Below are 24,278 nucleotides of genomic sequence, written 5' to 3'. Positions count from 1 at the left end.
AATATCAGGAACAAATAATAACTGGTTATTGATGGTAGAGCAAGCAGCTAACAGGACTAAAAGAGATTGTGTTGTATGTATGGGTCCCAGGCTTTTATTACAAATAATTCCAGCTGTGATACCACAACTCTGTGTGATGGAAGTAATGAATCAAACTAATCCTAATGAAATGTGTCAGCACAAGGATTCTGTTTTTCCTGTAATTAGAGCAGATAAGAATAAATCAGTTTTCCATAAGTGAGTCACCACTGGACACTATACATGTATAAATATGACAGAGAGAGGTAATAAATTGGGAAATCTCATTGCAGTATGGTGTATTACAATTGTAAAATTAAATAAGTGTTTTAAACTAATCTCTAGAGGAGATATTTGGTGGAGGTTGTTTGATTGATCACCTTCAAAAGTAACAGAACTCTGTGCTTAATTACTTTATGGTTATATCCTATGTTAGTAGATGAAGTAACAGATGGACTATCTACTGTTAAATCCACATAATTGGTGTGATAGAAAGTGCAGAGAAGTAGCTTGGCAGACTGAGGGAGACTCTACATACATAGATGCTACAGATGAATATAAATTAACTGATCAAGTAGCTGCAAGATTTGAATCAAGTATCTGTTGGTGGTTTACGTTGAACAAAAACGTAGACAGGATCAACTATATTCATTACAATGTACAAAAACTAGGAAATTGGACAAAGCGGGTTGGAACTGTCCATGACTAATTGGCTTCAACTTCCCTGATGGCATTCCAGAATAGAATTGCTTTGGACATGTTGTTAGCTGAAAAAGGAGAGGTGTGTGCTATTGTCGGAGAAAAATGTTGCACATTTACACCTAACAACACTGCTGCTGGCTGATAGCAGCCAAATGAAAGCCATAGAAGGTTTGAGATCTCTAAATGGCAAAATGAAAGAGCATTATGGAGTAGACGCCTCGATGTGGGACTCCTGGCTGGATGTGTTTGGGAAGTATAAAATTTTAGTATCATGAGTAATAATTTCCTTTGCAGTGTTTGCTGCAATTTTGACATTGTGTGGATATTGTTGAATGCCCTGCTTTGTACTCTGTTAACCGTCTCATCAACACAGCTATTTCTCCTATGGAAACCAGAGTTACACAACTCTATCCGTTATTTAAACATCAGGATGATGAAGATGACGAGGATGGGACTGACCACTTTTCTGACCTGTATGCAGATCCATTTCTATATGATTCTGTGATTTAAATGTCAGTAAGTACCTCTTGTCTTTGTACTCATGAAGATAAACTTACAGTTAAAAAATCTGACAGAAGTGGCTGTTAAGTGATATGAGAATATGAGCAGATATAAGATATACAGGGGAGAAATGTTGGAATAATTGAATATATGAATATATGATTTATCTTATATTTTCTCCTATTCTTTAACTTGACTATTTGATCTCATAACCTTTCATAATGTATGTGTGAGTAAAGGATGTGTGAGTTTGTCTGCAGGCAAAGATCATAAATAGGAGCTGAACTAGCAGAGAAGGAAGCAGTCCAGTTGAGGAGGTCATAAAGATGAAGGCTGATTACACTCAACAAAAGGCACAACTGACCCTACAAGTTGGAGGAGACTGTGGGAAATGTGTTGTTAATGTATAAAGCTGTTTATGACCTGTTTATGATGCAGTTGTTGTTTTCCCCCATCCTTTAGAAAACAATGTTTTTGTAAACTAGGGACCCCCGAAAGACAATAAAAAGAGGAGGTGGACAGATGCTGTTCAGAGCGGTGCGAGATCTGTAACTGAGCATATCTTGACCGTTTCTCCTCGCAAAGCGAGTAAAAGGAACTAATACTTTGTCTCTCTTTTCTTTTTGTGTTGTTATAAGTATTGTTAGGTTGGTTAAACCTGACAGTATCCTCCTCGGTTCATCTTTTCCCATGATTCCTTGTGGGTCGAAGCAGTTTGGTCAAACAAGGACAGCCATGGCGGACCACAGTGGCAAAAGCTGTGAGTAAATTGAAAAATTACACTTTCTGTGACACAAATGAACTTTTACAATGTTTTTAGCGTGGGAATATAACTGTGTAGATGTGAAAAATCTGCTTGATTTATCAAGACATCGCTTAATTTCAAACGTGCTCTGACGTGTTCGGAGTTTTCCGTTCCCACCGTATTAACTCCCGGCTTGCCTCGCCAGCCTCCCCGGCGGTGGAGCGAGATAGCCCGGTAGAGATCTGACCGGACAGTCGGCACTGAGCTCCTGCTGCCAGTCATCACAGTGAACGTTAAACCCAAGTGATTTCTAACAGTTTGTGTTAGTATTATTTTAATGTATTGTGTCATTTGTTCATGTAAGTCAATTTGACATTACAGGTGATATTAAAGTTAACCTGAATAAATGGACAATTTTATGTAATCCTACCGTATCGCTGGAGAGTGTGATTGAGAACAAATAAGCTTTTAAATATTCATTTTTGATGAAGAAATGTGATATATGTGTTTTTAAAAGTGTATTTATAATTCAGCTAGCATTATAATTCGTGATTCCAGGTACAGCTGAAATACACTTTCAAATGCAAGCAAATCTCAGTAAAGAAGTTTGAAAGAGCTTGTTTTAGGCATTTGCAAAAAAATATTTTAATATGTTCTGCAAATTAAGACAAATGTAAAATTAAAAAAGGCTTTTATAAAATATTAATATTATGCAAGATGTTTTTTTTGTTTGTTTTTTTTTTTTAGGTACAAAGGAGCAGACGGGCCAGATTATTAAGCTCAGGGGTGAGAACGACCACCTTTTTACTGGAGCTAAAAACTCATCCACCGTGGCTTGGAGGTACAATAACAACATTCTTTGCAGTCAGTTTATGTCCAGTTTCAAAAACTCCTATCTTTCTAACTTTCATAAATATCCACCCAGTGATTAACATACTTCTTTTGGTTTTCCCTCTTTCATTTTGCTTGTTTAGGACAATTCTGGAGAAGATGGACCAACAGGGGAAGGTCAACCCCTTGCAGGCCCCCAAAAAAGTGGGACAATATGAAAAGGAAACATAAAGTATGTTCAGAAGTTCTCATGTCACACACAAATAAAAAATATTTCTAAAAGTCTTAATGGTTTCTCTGTTTAGTCAACTCTTTTTTTCTTCCTTCTAACTTTAGGATTGTAAGTATCCAGGGTCGTATCCAGGGTCAGGAGTCAGTGAAAAGCCCACTGCTGCTACTTGGCCCTGGTTTGTCCTTATGGATGAGGTGTTGGGTCAGAGGTCTTCCACAACACCTCCTGTCCTAATTGCCTCCATCCCTGAGGACACTCCAGGACCAAGCGGAGCGGTGGGCAACCAGACGGAGAAGGAAGACAGTGAGCCAGCAGGAAGGGATCAGAAAAGAAAGAGGGACAGAGATTAGAAGATGATGGATTTGATCAGGGAGGACATGAGGGCACAGAGAATGGACATACTGTTTTCCAAAGAATGGCACCAAAATAAGGTGCTACATAAGAAATAAATAAATAAGTTTTATTCAGATAGTTTCTTAAAGTTTTAAGCTGTTCTAATAAATTTCAAAATTGTTTTTGTCACCAATGTATTTTATTTCCATTTGACCTAACAATACATCAACTTCATTTAAATTTCTAAACACAGTTTATTTTGAAAATTACAAACAGCATTTTAAACAGAATGTGGAAAAAAAGAACATTCAAACAGATCAATATTACAAGACAAAAGGCATAAAATAAAACTATGTACAAATATTTACAATGGCAGCAGCAGGATCAACCTGAGTGACTGGTTCCTAGAAAAACCTCTTCAACAGAACAAAAAGGCAGATGTCTTTCTGAACAGAAAGTCTCTGGCGGTGTGGCTAAATCTCTCCCAAGGTCAGAGACTTGGATTGGATGCTACAACTGAGACCTGTGGTTTGTCTTTCTGGATGGTGAGCTGAGCATCACACAGGTGGTCTGCAGATGTTTGTGATGCTTCTTTCCGCTGTCCACTTCATCATCCATTAAGTGGGTTTAAATGGCTGGCTGGACCACATCAATTAGATGTAATCAGAAATATGCAGAATTAGAAGATGGTGTTCACAAAATATTACAATTAGTTATGCCCCTCAAATATTAATCACATCTATAATATTATACTTGCCTGCATACAGTAGTCATGTTCTGTTTGTGTGTGTATATATACAGGTCCTTCTCAAAATATTAGCATATTGTGATAAAGTTCATTATTTTCCATAATGTCATGATGAAAATTTAACATTCATATATTTTAGATTCATTGCACACTAACTGAAATATTTCAGGTCTTTTATTGTCTTAATACGGATGATTTTGGCATACAGCTCATGAAAACCCAAAATTCCTATCTCACAAAATTAGCATATCATTAAAAGGGTCTCTAAACGAGCTATGAACCTAATCATCTGAATCAACGAGTTAACTCTAAACACCTGCAAAAGATTCCTGAGGCCTTTAAAACCCTCCAGCCTGGTTCATCACTCAAAACCCCAATCATGGGTAAGACTGCCGACCTGACTGCTGTCCAGAAGGCCACTATTGACACCCTCAAGCAAGAGGGTAAGACACAGAAAGAAATTTCTGAACGAATAGGCTGTTCCCAGAGTGCTGTATCAAGGCACCTCAGTGGGAAGTCTGCGGGAAGGAAAAAGTGTGGCAGAAAACGCTGCACAACGAGAAGAGGTGACCGGACCCTGAGGAAGATTGTGGAGAATGGCCGATTCCAGACCTTGGGGGACCTGCGGAAGCAGTGGACTGAGTCTGGAGTAGAAATATTCAGAGCCACCGTGCACAGGCGTGTGCAGGAAATGGGCTACAGGTGCCGCATTCCCCAGGTCAAGCCACTTTTGAACCAGAAACAGCGGCAGAAGCGTCTGACCTGGGCTACAGAGAAGCAGCACTGGACTGTGCTCAGTGGTCCAAAGTACTTTTTTCGGATGAAAGCAAATTCTGCATGTCATTCGGAAATCTAGGTGCCAGAGTCTGGAGGAAGACTGGGGAGAAGGAAATGCCAAAATGCCAGAAGTCCAGTGTCAAGTACCCAGAGTCAGTGATGGTCTGGGGTGCCGTGTCAGCTGCTGGTGTTGGTCCACTGTGTTTTATCAAGGGCAGGGTCAATGCAGCTAGCTATCAGAAGATTTTGGAGCACTTCATGCTTCCATCTGCTGAAAAGCTTTATGGAGATGAAGATTTCATTTTTCAGCACGACCTGGCACCTGCTCACAGTGCCAAAACCACTGGTAAATGGTTTACTGACCATGGTATCACTGTGCTTAATTGGCCTGCCAACTCTCCTGACCTGAACCCCATAGAGAATCTGTGGGATATTGTGAAGAGAACGTTGAGAGACTCAAGACCCAACATTCTGGATGAGCTAAAGGCCGCTATCGAAGCATCCTGGGCCTCCATAAGACCTCAGCAGTGCCACAGGCTGATTGCCTCCATGCCACGCCGCATTGAAGCAGTCATTTCTGCAAAAGGATTCCCGACCAAGTATTGAGTGCATAACTGTACATGATTATTTGAAGGTTGACGTTTTTTGTATTAAAAACACTTTTCTTTTATTGGTCGGATGAAATATGCTAATTTTGTGAGATAGGAATTTTGGGTTTTCATGAGCTGTACGCCAAAATCATCCGTATTAAGACAATAAAAGACCTGAAATATTTCAGTTAGTGTGCAATGAATCTAAAATATATGAATATTAAATTTTCATCATGACATCATGGAAAATAATTAACTTTATCACAATATGCTAATATTTTGAGAAGGACCTGTATATATATATATATACAGCAGTGTGAAGGTATATATATATATATATATATATATATATATATATATATACACTGCTCAAAACAATAAGGGGAACACTTAAATAACACATCCTAGATCTGAATGAATGAAATATTCTCATTGAATACTTTGTTCTGTACAAAGTTGAATGTGCTGGCAATAAAATCACACAAAAATAATCAATGGAAATCAAATTTATTAACCATTGGAGGCCTCGATTTTGAGTCACACACAAACTTAAAGTGGAAAAACACACTACAGGCTGATCCAACTTTGATGTAATGTCCTTAAAACAAGTCAAAATGAGGCTCAGTATTGTGTGTGACCTCCATGTGTCTGTATGACCTCCCTACAACGCCTGGGCATGCTCCTGATGAGACGGCAGATGATCTCCTGAGGGATCTCCTCCCAGACCTGGACTAAAGCATCCGCCAACTCCTGGACAGTCTGTGGTGCAACGTGACGTTGGTGGATCGAGCGAGACATGACGGAACGGGCGGGCCAGTCCATAGCTTCAATGTCTTCATCTTGCAGGAACTGCTGACACACTCCAGCCACATGAGGTCTAGCATCGTCCTGCATTAGGAGGAACCCAGGGCCAACCGCACCAGCATATGCTCTCACAAGGGGTCTGAGGATCTCATCTCGGTACCTAATGGCAGTCAGGCTACCTGTGGCGAGCACATGGAGGGCCGTGCGGGCCTCCAAAGAAATGCCACCCCACACCATTACTGACCCACTGCCAAAACGGTCATGCTAAAGGATGTTGCAGGGAGCAGATCACTCTCTACGGTGTCTCCAGACTCTGTCACGTCTGTCACATGTACTCAGTGTGAACCTGCTTTCATCTGTGAAGAGCACAGGGCGCCAGTGGCGAATTTGCCAATCCTGGTTAATTTTAGGGCGCTGTTTTAACAAACTTGGCTAAGGCAACCTATAAAAACCTCCTAAAAAATCTTGGAACCAGGCAACAAGACTTTTTATCACCAATGAAAAACCAAAAATATGGTGACTCAAATAATTGAATGTCCACAATTTAACTAGAATTTTATATGCTTTCTTTAATTAGTAACGCTTTTGCAGGGGTCAGTAACAGCTTAAATTCGGCAACACATAATAATTTCAATAATAGAAATGAATCAATCAACTCAACCTGTCTTTCCCTGATGCTGAAACTAGTGAGTTTGGAGAGGCTTTTGTTGAGGTAGGAAAACTTTACTGGCCGTCAGTTAACTCTTACATTACTCCTCACCTCTCCCCGACTCTTTTATTTGGCACCCAAAGGACAATCCTCAGTCAGAGATCAGTTGTACGCTTCCACAAGTTTATAAAAAACCAATCTGAATTCACAGAGGGGACACACACTTACACTGGTACCTAGAAACGTCTGTGTGTTGTCCGTTTTGGAGGGGCCACAAATACCTTTATATACCCTCGCTGCTATGCAGTACACATACACAATCATTCTATCTGTGGATATCTCCCCAGCAACCATATAACCTCATATCCAAATAAGGAGTACTTCTGGTTCTTCTCTTATAACAAACTTATTGTGTCTGGCCCAATTTATGACCTTGCCCTCTCTGTGAGCTGTTCTCCCCTGTCTTCTTATCCCCCATCAGTGATTCCTTGTCCTTCACTAATTTATGACTTTGGACTCTCTACTTCCCTCCCCAAGGACCTTGCACTTTCTATGCTTCACTCCCTAAGCATGACCCCCCCTATGCTCTATGTACACATGCCAGTTACACACAGAGATAGTTAATATTACACACATAGATATTTTATATTCTACACTTTGAAGACGGAGGTTTATCCATGCACCTGATAGAGATGTTTCTTCTGGTAACGAGCGGTCTCTTGAAGGGAATACGACTTAATCTTCAGTTTTCTTCCTTTAAGTGGCAGGCACTGATGCTCCAGGCTTAGATGGTTACACAGAAAGTTTGTTAGTTTCCAGAGGCTGAAGAGTTGAAGGAAACCCGGAGACATACATAAGGTTGATTCAGGACTTCCAGAAGCCTGAAACTTAGAGCAATCAGCTGTTCACTGATCAAGTTCACTTCTGTTGTCTGGATAAAAAGGCTTTAGATGTAATCAGATTCTTAATCTTGAGACACAGTCCTTCTGGGGCTCATGGGTTGATCCTCTTTTTTAATGCAGTCGATCAGCTGGGCTGTGTTTCTGTTCCTTTTCCATCTGAGCTTCTTTTCTCCGTCCGATCTTGTTCGCTGGTCTTCTGCGAGAAAACAACCGCAGTTCCCTCCTTCAGCATTACCTTTATAGTGCTGATGCTTTCACCAGTCAGCCCCTTGTTAGGGTTCTCAGTTATTGCACAACCTACTCTGTTCAGCTTCTTAGTTATTGCTCAATACTTCTGGTTCTAGTTTTTCGGCCTTGGAGATGCCTGTAATAGCCACGCAGCTGGCTGTAGACTCATCCTCCCTTCCTTGCGCTGGCCTTCAAAGGATTCGCTGTCAGCATGCAGCTGGCTCTCGTCACCCCTAGTCATCCTGCAGTTCTCTCCCTAATCTGCTCAGTCTTAAACTTTACACAGTATTACACATTCCATTCTCAGCTTTCTGCATTTACTTTAAAACACAGTTACAAAACCATCACTTCATGTCAGGACTTGAGCAATGGATGGACCCAGAATGCAGACTAGCAGGCAGCATGACGGTAGGTGAAAAAAGATTTAATAACAAAAACTCACTCAGAGGAGGCAGAAACCAAAACAACAAACGGACAGGCAAGACAGGCAAAAACAGGCATGGGCAGGCTGGCAAGACAGACTTGGCGTGAATAACAGGACAAGAGCATGATCTGAAAAATGTTTCCGCAATGAATAACTGAACAGATGTGTATATATGGAGTGTGTACGGTGGCCGTGGGGTGCAAAACACTTTTACAAGTACCGAAACAAATTTACATTTCAGAAAACAAATTTACATTTCAGAAAACACTTTTACATTTCAGAAAACAAATTTACATTTCAGAAAACAATTTAACAAGATGCGAAACAAATTTACATTTCAGAAAACAAATTTACATTTCAGAAAACAATTTAACAAGATGCGAAACAAATTTACATTTCAGAAAACAAATTTACATTTCAGAAAACAAATTTACATTTCAGAAAACACTTTTACATTTCAGAAAACAAATTTACATTTCGGAAAACAAATTTACATTTCAGAAAACAAATTTACATTTCAGAAAACAATTTAACAAGATGCGAAACAAATTTACATTTCAGAAAACAAATTTACATTTCAGAAAACAAATTTACATTTCAGAAAACAAATTTACATTTCAGAAAACACTTTTACATTTCAGAAAACAAATTTACATTTCGGAAAACAAATTTACATTTCAGAAAACAAATTTACATTTCAGAAAACAATTTAACAAGATGCGAAACAAATTTACATTTCAGAAAACACTTTTACATTTGAGAAAACAAATTTACATTTCAGAAAACAAATTTACATTTCAGAAAACACTTTTACATTTCAGAAAACAAATTTACATTTCAGAAAATCAACCGGAAAGGGAATGTACCAACGCCGAGGCTGACCCGGAAGTCAGCCTCAGGGGCTGCATCCTTCGAAGGCCGTATTTGTAGGCCGATTACGTTACAGCGCGGCGACGAAGGCTGTCCCAATTCATGAATCATTCCGAGCAAATGCTGCCGACAAATGTGTCCTTATTTTGCCCGATTTGAAGGATGCGTTGTGAGTATCCTTCGCGGCCCATCATTTCCCATCATTCATTGCGGGTCGAAGCGGATTGGTCAAGCAGGGGAAGCCATGGCGGACCATAGCAGCAAAAGCTGTGAGTAAATTGTGGAAAATTACACTTTCTGTGACACAAATTAAGTTCTACAATGTTTTTAGTGCGGGAATATAACTATGTAGACGTGAAATATCTGCTTGATTTATCTAGACATCGCTTAACTTCAAATGTGCTCCGACATGTTCGGAGTTTTCCGTTCCCAGCGTAGTAACCGGCTTGCCTCGCCAGCCCTACCGGCGGTGAGGTGAGCTAGCCCGGTAGAGATCTGACCGGACTATCGGCACCAAGCTCCCGCTGGCAGTCATCACAGTGAACGTTTAACACAAGTGATTTCTAACAGTTTATGTTATTATTTTAATTGTTACTGAAAATCAATTTAACATTTCAGGTGATATTAAGGTTAACCAGAATAAATGGTCAGTTTTATGTAATCCAACTGTATCGCTGGAGAGTGTGATTGAGAATAAATAAGCTTTATAATATGAATTTTTAATGAAGAAATGTGCTATATGTTTTAAAAGTTTATTTATAATTCAGTTAGCATTATAATTTCTGATTCCAGGTACAATCCAGAGACAATCATGTTCAGGTAAAAAAGATGTTTGATTTAACTAGCCAATAAACAAAGAGATAGCAACTTTATGGCTAATGTATGTTGACATATTTTATATATATACAGGTCCTTCTCAAAATATTAGCATATTGTGATAAAGTTCATTATTTTCCATAATGTCATGATGAAAATTTAACATTCATATATTTTAGATTCATTGCACACTAACTGAAATATTTCAGGTCTTTTATTGTCTTAATACGGATGATTTTGGCATACAGCTCATGAAAACCTAAAATTCCTATCTCACAAAATTAGCATATCATTAAAAGGGTCTCTAAACGAGCTATGAACCTAATCATCTGAATCAACGAGTTAACTCTAAACACCTGCAAAAGATTCCTGAGACCTTTAAAACTCCCAGCCTGGTTCATCACTCAAAACCCCAATCATGGGTAAGACTGCCGACCTGACTGCTGTCCAGAAGGCCACTATTGACACCCTCAAGCAAGAAGGTAAGACTCAGAAAGACATTTCTGAACAAATAGGCTGTTCCCAGAGTGCTGTATCAAGGCACCTCAGTGGGAAGTCTGTGGGAAGGAAAAAGTGTGGCAGAAAATGCTGCACAACGAGAAGAGGTGACCGGACCCTGAGGAAGATTGTGGAGAAGGGCCGATTCCAGACCTTGGGGGACCTGCGGAAGCAGTGGACTGAGTCTGGAGTAGACACATCCAGAGCCACCGTGCACAGGCGTGTGCAGGAAATGGGCTACAGGTGCCGCATTCCCCAGGTCAAGCCACTTTTGAACCAGAAACAGCGGCAGAAGCGCCTGACCTGGGCTACAGAGAAGCAGCACTGGACTGTTTCTCAGTGGTCCAAAGTACTTTTTTCGGATGAAAGCAAATTCTGCATGCCATTCGGAAATCAAGGTGCCAGAGTCTGGAGGAAGACTGGGGAGAAGGAAATTCCAAAATGCCAGAAGTCCAGTGTCAAGTACCCACAGTCAGTGATGGTCTGGGGTGCCGTGTCAGCTGCTGGTGTTGGTCCACTGTGTTTTATCAAGGGCAGGGTCAATGCAGCTAGCTATCAGGAGATTTTGGATCACTTCATGCTTCCATCTGCTGAAAAGCTTTATGGAGATGAAGATGTCATTTTTCAGCACGACCTGGCACCTGCTCACAGTGCCAAAACCACTGGTAAATGGTTTACTGACCATGGTATCACTGTGCTCAATTGGCCTGCCAACTCTCCTGACCTGAACCCCATAGAGAATCTGTGGGATATTGTGAAGAGAACATTGAGAGACTCAAGACCCAACACTCTGGATGAGCTAAAGGCCGCTATCGAAGCATCCTGGGCCTCCATAAGACCTCAGCAGTGCCACAGGCTGATTGCCTCCATGCCACGCCGCATTGAAGCAGTCATTTCTGCAAAAGGATTCCCGACCAAGTATTGAGTGCATAACTGTACATGATTATTTGAAGGTTGACGTTTTTTGTATTAAAAACACTTTTCTTTTATTGGTCGGATGAAATATGCTAATTTTGTGAGATAGGAATTTTGGGTTTTCTTGACCTGTATGCCAAAATCATCCGTATTAAGACAATAAAAGAACTGAAATATTTCAGTTAGTGTGCAATGAATCTAAAATATATGAATGTTAAATTTTCATCATTACATTATAGAAAATAATGAACTTTATCACAATATGCTAATATTTTGAGAAGGACCTGTATATATATATTATAAACAACAACTTTAAATTTTAAGATAGATGGGAATTATAAAGTATTTGATCCCCTCTGACTGTTCTTAGATAATTATATAATAATGCAGTGTTTTTGGTGTATTAGTATCTTCTTGCTTTGATCACTTAAAATATCCAGAAGCATGCCTTAAAAATAATGTGTTTTTCCATCTCCATTCTTCCCTTTTCTAGACCAGACCCCTTTACTGCAGGATCAACCTGAGTGTCCCAGTCCTGAAACGCTTCTTCAACCAGGAGGACACCAGGCCAGATTTTCGGCTGAGCAGGGAGTCTCTGGCTTAATCTTTTGCACCAGGATAGGCGACATGGATGGGTGCTACTATTGAGACCTTGGTTTTTCTTTTCTTGGTGGCAAGTGGCACATCCTACAGAGTGGTCTGCAGAGTGTTTGGGATGCCTCGCTCTACTGTCCATCGCATCGTCCACAGAGTTACAGAGGAGATCGTGGCTATTCGTCACCAGGTCATCTACCTTCTAAAGACCCCTGAGGACTTGGAGGCAGTGTCCCGTGAGTTTGCAGGGCTGGCACGCCACAGAGTTTTTCTTAAAGCTGTGGGTGCAATTGACGGCTGCCATATCCACTTCAGGTGTCCAAGCAGCCTTGATGGTCAGTGCTACAGGAACAGGAAACTCTTCCCTTCCATAATCCTGCTGGCAATTTCTGAGAGCCATTTTATTGACACGTATGTGGGCTGGCCTGGGTCAGTGCATGACTCTAGGGTGCTCCGCCACAGCCCACTGTACAGTTTATCCTCCTCCAGGGCATTTTATCCTTGCTGATGGAGGGTACCCATGCCTCCAATATCCACTCCCCCTCATCACTCCCTACAAGAGGACAAGACAAGGTGTGGGAGCCCAGCGCTTTAACAGCCATCATTCCAAAAACACGCTCTATAATAGAGCCTGTTTTTGGAATGATGAAAACCAGATTCAGGGCCATCTTCCTGCAAGCGCTGGAGGTGCATGACACCTTTGTACCTCACGTAAGTCTTGACCTAGATCCATTTTATATATACATTATACATAATATATACACATATATGCACCCTCTTTTAAATAGTTTTCAGGTCATAACAGCATGCGCCATCCTCCACAACATCTGCCTTGGTGCTGGGGATGTCATGGCCCCAGAGGAGGCTGTAGAAGAGGATGAGGGTAAGGTTTGGACTGAGGCAGTCAGCGTTGCTCTCTGGCAGGACCAGCTTTCAGCTGAGGTGTCCGCCCTGGAGGAGGTACCACCAGAACATGACTAATGTGTGCAGCCAAGTATAATATTATAGATGTGATTAATGTTTGAGGGGTATAACTAATTGTAATATTTTGTGAGCACCATCTTCTAATTCTGCATTTTTCCGATTACCTCTTAGTGATGTGGCAGCCGTCAATTCAGCCAGCCCTTTAAACCCACTTGATGGACGATGACGTGGACAGCAGAGAGAGGCATCACAAACATCTGCAGACCACCTGTGTGATGCTTTGCTCACCATCCAGAAAGACTAACCATAGGTCTCAGTTACAGCATCCCATCCAAGTCTCTGACCTTGTGAAAGATTTAGCCACACCGCCAGAGACTTTCTGTTCAGAAAGACATCTGCCTCTTTGTTCTGTTGAAGAGGTTTTTCCAGGAACCGGTCACTCAGGTTGATCCTGCTGTCGCCATTGTAAATATTTGTACATAGTTTTATTTTATGCCTTTTGTCTTGTAATCTTGATCTGTTTGAATTTTTTCTTCCCCCATTCTGTTTAAAGTGCTGTTTGTATTTTTCATAATAAATTCTGTTTATAACTTTAAATGAAGTTGATGTATTGTTAGATCAAATGGAAATAACTAGTGACAAAAACAATTTTGAAATTTATTAGAACACCTTAAAATTTTAAGAAACAATATGAACAAAACACATTTATTTATTTCTTTTATAGCACCTTATTTTGGTGCCATTCTTTGGAAAACAGTCTGTCCATTCTTTGTGCCCTCTTCTCCTCTGCTTCTCTCTGTGCCCTCATATCCTCCCTGATCAACTCCATCATCTCTGTCCCTCTTTCTTTTCTGATCCCTTCCTGCTGGCTCACTGTCTTCCTTCTCCATCTGGTTGCCCACTGCTCTGCTTGGCCCTGGAGTGTCCTCAGGGATGGAGGCAATCAGGACAGGAGGTGTTGTGGAAGGCCTCTGTCCCAACACCTCATCCATAAAGACAAACCAGGGCCAAGTAGCAGCAGTGGGCTTTTCACTGACTCCCTCTCCTGACCCTGGATACTTACAATCCTAAAGTTAGAAGGAAGAAGAAAAAAAAAAAGAGTTGACTAAACAGAGAAACCAACAAGACTTTTAGAAATATTTTTTTATTTGTATGTGATATGAGAACTTCTGAACATAATCTAAATTCTTTTTTTTTTTTTTCAAATTGTCCCACATTGTTTTGTCCTGCAAAGGGAGTGACCTTCGCCTGTTGGTCCATCTTCTCCAGAATTGTCCTAAACCGAAAGAAGTATGTTAATCACTGGATGGATATTTATGAAAGTTAGAAAGATAGGAGTTATTGAAACTGACTGCAAAGAATGTTGTTATTGTACCTCCAAGCCACGGTGGCTGAGTTTTTAGCTCCAGTAAAAAGGTGGTGGTTCTCACCCCTGAGCTTCATAAACTGGCCTGTCTGCTCCTTTGTACCTAAAAAAAAAAATATATGAAAATACCAAAAATATCAGAGCAAAAATAAAGCCTTTTTTAATTTCACATTTGTCTTAATTTGAAGAAAATATTTCTATGCAAATGTCTAAAACAAGCTCGTTCAAACTTTTCACTTCTTTACTGAGATTCACTTACATTTGGAGGTGTATTCCTCGTCGGGTTTACCTGGAATCAGAAATTATAATGCTAACTGAAGTATAAATAAACTTTTAAAACATATAGCACTTTTCTTCATTAAAAATTCATATTGTAAAGCTTATTTATTCTCAATCCCACTCTCCAGCGATACAGTTGGATTACATAAAACTGTCCATTTATTCTGGTTAACCTTAATATCACCTGAAATATTAAATCGATTTTCAGTAACAATTAAAATAATAACATATACTGTTAGAAATCACTTGTGTTAAACGTTCACTGTGATGACTGCCAGCGGGAGCTTGGTGCCGATAGTCCGGTCAGATCTTTACTGGGCTAGCTCACCTTACCGCCGGTAGGGCTGGCGAGGCGAGCCGGTTACTACGCCGGGAACGGAAAACTCCGAACACGTCGGAGCACATTTGAAATTAAGCGATGTCAGCTGCTGGTGTTGGTCCACTGTGTTTTATCAAGGGCAGGGTCAATGCAGCTAGCTATCAGGAGATTTTGGAGCACTTCATGCTTCCATCTGCTGAAAAGCTTTATGGAGATGAAGATTTCATTTTTCAGCACGACCTGGCACCTGCTCACAGTGCCAAAACCACTGGTAAATGGTTTACTGACCATGGTATCACTGTGCTCAATTGGCCTGCTAACTCTCCTGACCTGAACCCCATAGAGAATCTGTGGGATATTGTGAAGAGAACGTTGAGAGACTCAAGACCCAACACTCTGGATGAGCTAAAGGCCGCTATCGAAGTGGACAGCGGAAAGAAGCATCACAAACATCTGCAGACCACCTGTGTGATGCTCAGCTCACCATCCAGAAAGACAAACCACAGGTCTCAGTTGTAGCATCCAATCCAAGTCTCTGACCTTGGGAGAGATTTAGCCACACCGCCAGAGACTTTCTGTTCAGAAAGACATCTGCCTTTTTGTTCTGTTGAAGAGGTTTTTCTAGGAACCAGTCACTCAAGGTGATCCTGCTGCTGCCATTGTAAATATTTGTACATAGTTTTATTTTATGCCTTTTGTCTTGTAATATTGATCTGTTTGAATGTTCTTTTTTTCCACATTCTGTTTAAAATGCTGTTTGTAATTTTCAAAATAAACTGTGTTTAGAAATTTAAATGAAGTTGATGTATTGTTAGGTCAAATGGAAATAAAATACATTGGTGAAAAAAACAATTTTGAAATTTATTAGAACAGCTTAAAACTTTAAGGAACTATCTGAATAAAACTTATTTATTTATTTCTTATGTAGCACCTTATTTTGGTGCCATTCTTTGGAAAACAGTATGTCCATTCTCTGTGCCCTCATGTCCTCCCTGATCAAATCCATCATCTTCTAATCTCTGTCCCTCTTTCTTTTCTGATCCCTTCCTGCTGGCTCACTGTCTTCCTTCTCCGTCTGGTTGCCCACCGCTCCGCTTGGTCCTGGAGTGTCCTCAGGGATGGAGGCATTTAGGACAGGAGGTGTTGTGGAAGACCTCTGACCCAACACCTCATCCATAAGGACAAACCAGGGCCAAGTAGCAGCAGTGGGCTTTTCACTGACTCCTGACCCTGGATACGACCCTGGATACTTACAATCCTAAAGTTAGAAGGAAGAAAAAAAGAGTTGACTAAACAGAGAAACCATTAAGACTTTTAGAAATATTTTTTATTTGTGTGTGACATGAGAACTTCTGAACATACTTTATGTTTCCTTTTTATATTGTCCCACTTTTTAGGGGGCCTGCAAGGGGTTGACCTTCCCCTGTTGGTCCATCTTCTCCAGAATTGTCCTAAACAAGCAAAAGGAAAGAGGGAAAACCAAAAGAAGTATGTTAATCACTGGGTGGATATTTATGAAAGTTAGAAAGATAGGAGTTTTTGAAACTGGACATAAACTGACTGCAAAGAATGTTGTTATTGTACCTCCAAGCCACGGTGGCTGAGTTTTTAGCTCCAGTAAAAAGGTGGTCGTTCTCACCCCTGAGCTTAATAATCTGGCCCGTCTGCTCCTTTGTACCTAAAAAACAAAAACAACAAAAAAAACCATCTTGCTTAATATCAGTGTAAAAAAAAAGCCTTTTTTCATTTTACATTTGTCTTAATTTGCAGAACATATTAAAATATTTCTATGCAAATGCCTAAAACAAGCTCTTTCAAACGTTTCACTTCTTTACTGAGATTTGCTTGCATTTGAAAGTGTATTTCAGCTGTACCTGGAATCACGAATTATAATGCTACCTGAATTATAAATACACTTTTAAAAACACATATATCACATTTCTTCATCAAAAATGAATATTTAAAAGCTTATTTGTTCTCAATCACACTCTCCAGCGATACGGTAGAATTACATAAAATTGTCCATTTATTCAGGTTAACTTTAATATCACCTGTAATGTCAAATCGACTTACATGAACAAATGACACAATACATTAAAATAATACTAACACAAACTGTTAGAAATCACTTGTGTTTAACGTTCACTGTGATGACTGCCAGCGGGAGCTCAGTGCCGATAGTCCGGTCAGATATTTCCTGGGCTGGCATGCCTCGCCACCGCCGGGGAGGCTGGCGAGGCATGCCGGGAGTTAATACGGCGGGAGCGGAAAACTCCGAACACGTCGGAGGAACTAGTGATTAGACACTATTCTTAACCTTTTTTTGATGTAGTTATTCTTCACCCCCTATATGGCAGGATGGATTATGATTTAAAATGCAAAGGAAAAAGAAAGAACAATTGCTACACCTCCTAAGGGTAATAATTGCAATTTGGCTTTTGATACACCCCACTTTATGGCAGGGTGGATTAGATAAAATTTGGGATTTAATCTGGCAATAAATCCTGTTCTTTCAAAACATAAAACAAACTATAAAGTCCCTGAATGGATACATGCATCAAAAATCTTAAGTTGGATACTAAACTTAACTGCAAAATTAGTTCAGTTTCAAATTGTGGTCGTACACAAAACACAGCCTCTGGATACAGATATGCAGCAACTGTCTAGACAGTGAGGTTAACTGAAGTTATTGCTTACACAGAAGAAACCAGACTGAGTCAAAACATCTAAAATTTTGCCTATGTAGCAGAGTTGATTGCATATCACTTTGTGTTGGTCTTTCACATAAAATTACAATATAAGATATTTATGTTTGTGGTTGTAATGTGACAAAATGTGGAAAAGTTCATGGGGTATGAATATTTTTAAAAGCCACTGTAGTTTTTGAAATTAATATATTTAACGTCTGTTTAATATCTGTTTCTTACATTTGCCTTAGGAAGAGCAAATTAAGACAAAACTGACCCAACTGATTCGTAACCGCAAAAAAAACATCTACAAGAGTGTTGGATGGGTGCAAAAACTTGTTATCACTCATGTAAAAACTTTGTGTTGCAAGGCACCTGCATTATGCCTTCCTCCCTGTGTGTGTGAGATCATTGTTATCTTTGTGAGAACCAGCCTCCTTTCCGTCTCACACACACACACCCTGTCTGAACTGTCTGTTGAACTGTGCATACAAATAAAGAGATAGGGTGTCAAAAACTTTGTAGTTTCACTGCAAAGTGGGCTACCCTTGCTGCAAGTAACTATGACTGTATCGTTCTTACCTCTGAGTTGACTAAATAATACCTAACATTTATTGGTCCTTCGTAGCCGGATTCATTCAATAACCTTATTTCTCTTTGCTTTAACAGTGACTCTGGGATCCGTGGGGGAAGCCTGACGTCGAGCGAAGCACCGCTGCACAGCCTCCATTAGCCAGAGTGACTGAAAGTCCCGGTGTGTGTGAATTCACACCTGGCCAGTGGGTTATCGCCTTCCTCGGCGCGGGGTGACTCTCACAGGGTCCAGAGAGTCACCAAGAAGTCAACTCCGAGGTGAGACAGTTTTAAAATACAGTTCATAGGAAAAGTACTTAACAGTCGTTGGTAGTGCGTCGCCGGTAAGGACGCTGCATTCGGATGGTTTTATTCCACCGTGAAAGGAATAGTGACAAATTTGGTACAATCCCGCCGTGAAGGGGATTAAAGAAAACGACTGAGGATTATTCCCCTGCGAGGGAATAGAGTAAGCGCTATATAAATAAAAGAAGAAAAGTACTTAACAGTCGTTGGTAGTGCGTCGCCGGTAAGGACGCTGCATTCGGATGGTTTTATTCCACCGTGAAAGGAATAGTGACAAATTTGGTACAATCCCGCCGTGAAGGGGATTAAAGAAAACGACTGAGGAATATTCCCCTGCGAGGGAATAGAGTAAGCGCTATATAAATAAAAGAAGAAAAGTACTTAACAGTCGTTGGTAGTGCGTCGCCGGTAAGGACGCTGCATTCGGATGGTTTTATTCCACCGTGAAAGGAAGAGTGACAAATTTGGTACAATCCCGCCGTGAAGGGGATTAAAGAAAACGACTGAGGAATATTCCCCTGCGAGGGAATAGAGTAAGCGCTATATAAATAAAAGAAGAAAAGTACTTAACAGTTGTTGGTAGTGCGTCGCCGGTAAGGACGCTGCATTCGGATGGTTTTATTCCACCGTGAAAGGAATAGTGACAAATTTGGTACAATCCCGCCGTGAAGGGGATTAAAGAAAACGACTGAGGAATATTCCCCTGCGAGGGAATAGAGTAAGCGCTATATAAATAAAAGAAGAAAAGTACTTAACAGTCGTTGGTAGTGCGTCGCCGGTAAGGACGCTGCATTCGGATGGTTTTATTCCACCGTGAAAGGAATAGTGACAAATTTGGTACAATCCCGCCGTGAAGGGGATTAAAGAAAACGACTGAGGATTATTCCCCTGCGAGGGAATAGAGTAAGCGCTATATAAATAAAAGAAGAAAAGTACTTAAAAGTCGTTGGTAGTGCGTCGCCGGTAAGGACGCTGCATTGGTATGGTTTTATTCCACCGTGAAAGGAATAGTGACAAATTAAGGTAGGGCCCCGCCAAGAAGGGGGCCAAATAAAACGACTAAGGGTTATTCCCCTGCGTGGGAATAGAATAAGCGCTATAAAAGTAAAAAGAACGGAGTAAATTGAGCTCATAAAATAACACCCAGTTAACTTAGAAAAATTACAAGGTACCTGAAACTAACTGTGTGACTGTGTTGTGTGTGTATGGAGGACTAAGCATTTTAATAGAATCATAGCAGGATTCTGCTAGTCCTGTGTTTTCTTTTGCCCAGATTAAAACTACGCACTGGTGACTTTGGAGATTCAGGTCGGATTTCATTCCAGAAAATTAACACCGCTGCGAATTAGTCGTCCTCTCCTTAAAGTCTCATGCCAGTGACCTTTTATCTGGGACATTTATATTACAATTGGGCTAACGCGAAGCATGGTGGGGAAGAAGCGGGGTGGACTGGTTGACTTGGAGGGGGAGGTGGAGTTTGTGGAGGGCTGTGTGGAGGGAGCGGGTGTGGTCTGTCGTGGATGGAGTGGAAAATAGAAAACATGGGTTTTTGGGCAAATTAGATACAAAGGATGTCTTAAAATTACAAGGGGATCTAAAATTAGAAATAATGAAAACCAAAAAGAGAAAAATAACAAAGAACAATGGGGAAAGAACAGAGAAAAATCTCTGATTTAACAGAAATATGTACACGATTGCATAAAAATACAGATTTTCAGGTAACTTAATTATCACTGAAATGCCCAAGGACCCATGTTTTTTGTTTTTTGTTCCATCTGTGACGGATCGTGCCTGCTCCTTTTGCGTGGTTCTCCATGGGCTTTGCCTCCCCTTCTGGGTCGATTGGTTTGCTTTGTTTCTTCCCCATTATGTTTTATGTTAGTTTAAAACTACACGGGGATCTTAAACTGGAGATTATGCATTCAAACGATTCAAGAAATAATAAAAAACCTTGCCAGATTATAATTTCAAAGGGGACTTTTCAGTCCCTGAGTGCTCACAGTTGATAAACAGATTAAAACAAAAAGATGAATTAAAAAAACAATAATAAGAGCAGCTTTTAACTGACATAGACATAATACTGAGGCCTTAAGAAAAGCACAGGAAAAAACTTTCAGCTTAACTAAAAACAAATAAAGGGGGGCGGACTGCCACCCATCCCAGGTTAGAATACCAAGGTAGCCCCAAATTATAAAGACTAAGAGGTGGTTTTAGAGGACGTGGTAAAAGAAGTTAAAGAGGAGGTGACAATGTGGACAACATGGAAACTGTCCAACTGGACAACCCAGTGAACAATGACTAGAGAAGAGAGAACAGAATGTTGTTAAAGAAGTAATCTGAGAGTAAAAGATTTTGTAGGCAAGCATTAGTGAGAAACAAGTGCTTTAAAAATCATTCTATGGTGTTATACTACCAACAATATCATGATAAAATGCAAAAGATTCATTTTACAGGGAAATAATTCCATATTTGGCTCAGATTGTGTGCATTCTTGATTTTTCCTCTTTGAGAGAAGTTAAATTTCAGCTCTGTGAAACGACCTTGACAAAGAGATGCAGCTGCCTGAAAACAAAGATAAAACTTCTGCAAACAGCAGAAGCCTGTCTCTGCTGAAAGGTCTGAAAAAAATGGTAACTCTACCCTGCATGTGTCAAACTCAAGGTCCGCGGGCCAAAACCGGACCCCAGAAGTTTAGTGATTCTCTAGAAGTAGAGCCTTTTAATATGGTGATTGTGTGCTTGAATGTTATTTTGTCAATCAATAAACAGTTTTGTTTACATTCTGCCACAATCTGCCTTTTGAAAATGTTTTGAATCTTGCTCTTTATGTATAAAAAAAAAAAAAAAGAAAAGAGAAATTGGCTAAAGTCTGCAGACACAAAATGAACCTGGATTGAAGCTCTAACTAAGTTTATTTAATCTGAGATCCTCTCCAAATGCAACAGTATATGTCAGTCTACATGAGATACTAACAACTTCACCTACTGGTATAATATAAAGATCTGATTGAATATGTGAAACAAACAATGATGAAAGTTTTTCAACAGATGATGCTCATCCAGGAGGAAGACAGTGTTCCTAGGAAATGCAGCTCATTTATTAACAATCAATTTTTCTCCTATAGGTGGAAGTTTTGCTAACTAATCATAGGCTGGATCTATGAAACATTATGAGCACAGAACAAATGACCAAGGTTCTGACTGACTTATGAACCTCACTGACCTGACAATGATAACATGACACCCAACAGACAACACCTTTAAGGTGGACCCACTAAGACCACCTTATTGATTCTTGGTGAATAAAAAAAAATTGAAGCGTTCAAAACAGACCTAGTGGAAACAAAAGGGGTTATGAGGAAACAATGTGCATTTTAAGAATAATAGAAGTCAAATTATGTTCAAATTTTTGCAAATAAAATGACTCTGACAGAGAAATAAGTAAGTAGTGTGTGAATGTGTGTGAATGGGAATGACTGATTTCATTGTAATGCATCTTTGAGGGACCTTAAAAGCGCTAATAAAGGTCTGATGTTCTGATGATCTTTGCCAAATTTATATCTTAATAAGGTTTCCAGAATCTTTTTCGAAAAATCTTATAAAGATGGCAAAAGGTTCTACCTCTATTGAAAATACTGATAACCATAAGAAAGTTCATAGATCCATCTTCAATTTTTCCTAATTCTTTTACAAACAGGTTATTTAAACTTTCATGTGGCCAAATGTCTGTATTTGACTTTCTGTTTTTGTGAAATAAATGTCTTTTTCATGTTATGTAAAAATTAGAGTCCTCAACATTACCATAATAATATTAGGTCAGTTCTCTATGGTAAAACAAAAAGATTTTAACAGACATTTAGACTTTTTCCAGTCAGGTTCAAAATGATTGAATTAGACTCAAACTTAACATAAGATGAAATGAACCTTAACAGAATTACTGGACTGGACTGAAATAGAGAAAACTTGAGTTAATTGAAACAAACTTTAGTTACTTGAACTAAATACAAAGCTGACTGAAACTATATGTTGTATCTATAAAACTGGGTAAAACAAACTAAGATTATAAGATATAATATGCCCTTCATTTTTTGTGTTCATCAGTGAGTGAGTTTTTATTTTTTATTTTTAATAAGAACTAAACCAAGCATTATTTATAATAATAGCAACTACCAAAAATATTGATCTCATTTTTAAATGTAATAAGGACTTACTTTATAAAATATGATAAAAAAGAATAATAAGAATTTGGAAAAACAGAGGCTTTAAACCTCTGCAGGAACAGCACTGACACTGTCAAAGGTAGATCCTAATACAGGAATCTGGAAGCTCATTCTGGCGTGGACAGTCAAAGTCCATCCAAGGACACATTTAGATGAGGCAGAGGGACAAATACAGGGCTTAGCTGAGAGCAAAGAGAGCAACATGCATCCTGCCCTAGCTACTGTCCCACCTGAACTGTGGTCCCAATCATCAACTGATGTAGGGCTTATAAAGGGGTTCCCACCATACAAGGTTAAAACTAATATCTGAAAAAAGGCTATCAGTCCACCAATACCCCTTAAAGCCAGAAGCTGAAGAAGATACTAAGCCAGTAATAGAAGATATGTTGAAGTCAGGAATATTAAGAGAAGCACCTGACGCTACATGCAAGGCATATCACACTGACATCGCTATTATTATCACAACCAAACATAACTCTAAAAAGATGTGCCCTTTAAATCCAAGTACTCTAATACCTACTGCAGAAGATGGAAAACCACATTCTTATAAAGCAAAAGTTGAAGAAGACACCAAACCCAGACAAGACATTTCTCAAACCCTTATACCAGATTCATGTGTTGTGTTTGTAGATGGCTCAGCATCTAAAGATGAATATGGAAAGAATAGAGTTGGTTATGCAATAACAACCATCGATAGGATAATAGAAGCTAAATCTCTACCCAATACATGCTCAGCCCAAACAGCAGAATTATATGCTGTAGTAAGAGCATGTGAATTACATGAGGGACAAATACTTACTATATACACAGACAGCCAATACGTTTTCGGATCAGTACATCACCATGCTAAGATTTGGCAAAATAGAGGTTTTAAAACATCATCAGGGACAGAACTAACTCATTTCAACCTATTAAAGAGAAAATGTCAGATCTGCTATTTATAGACACAAACGTGCTGAAAGACGCCCAACAGTCAGCACCCGAGACAGAAATAAAGGCCTGGCTAAAGAGAGGAGCACAGAAAAAAGATGACATCTATCAGATAGAAGATAAACCAATCCTCCCAAAAAATGTATACAACACAGCGGCTACAGTGACACATTGGGAAGACCCACGTGTCAAGGGGGGAATATGTCACATCTGGTAAAGCATTAATGCTACACTATCAATTTTTCTGACTATGCAAAGAATTTTTGCAGATCATGCATAATTTGTTGCAAACACGGGGGAAGAAATATTGCTTAGTTGTGATAGATGAACCTAGTGACACATTTTTTCCCCACATATGGTATCCCACAGATTATAAGGTCAGATAATGGAACTCATTTTGTAAATAAATTAATAGAACTAAGTTCTAAAGCATTAGGGGTTCAGTTAAAGATTAAGGAAAACAATGGAAGAAACAGGGAGGCCATGGCCCGAATGCCTA

The sequence above is a fragment of the Girardinichthys multiradiatus genome, chromosome Y (assembly GCF_021462225.1).
Source record: "Girardinichthys multiradiatus isolate DD_20200921_A chromosome Y, DD_fGirMul_XY1, whole genome shotgun sequence".
NCBI lineage: Eukaryota > Metazoa > Chordata > Actinopteri > Cyprinodontiformes > Goodeidae > Girardinichthys > Girardinichthys multiradiatus.
This window is presented reverse-complemented; position numbering follows the sequence as displayed.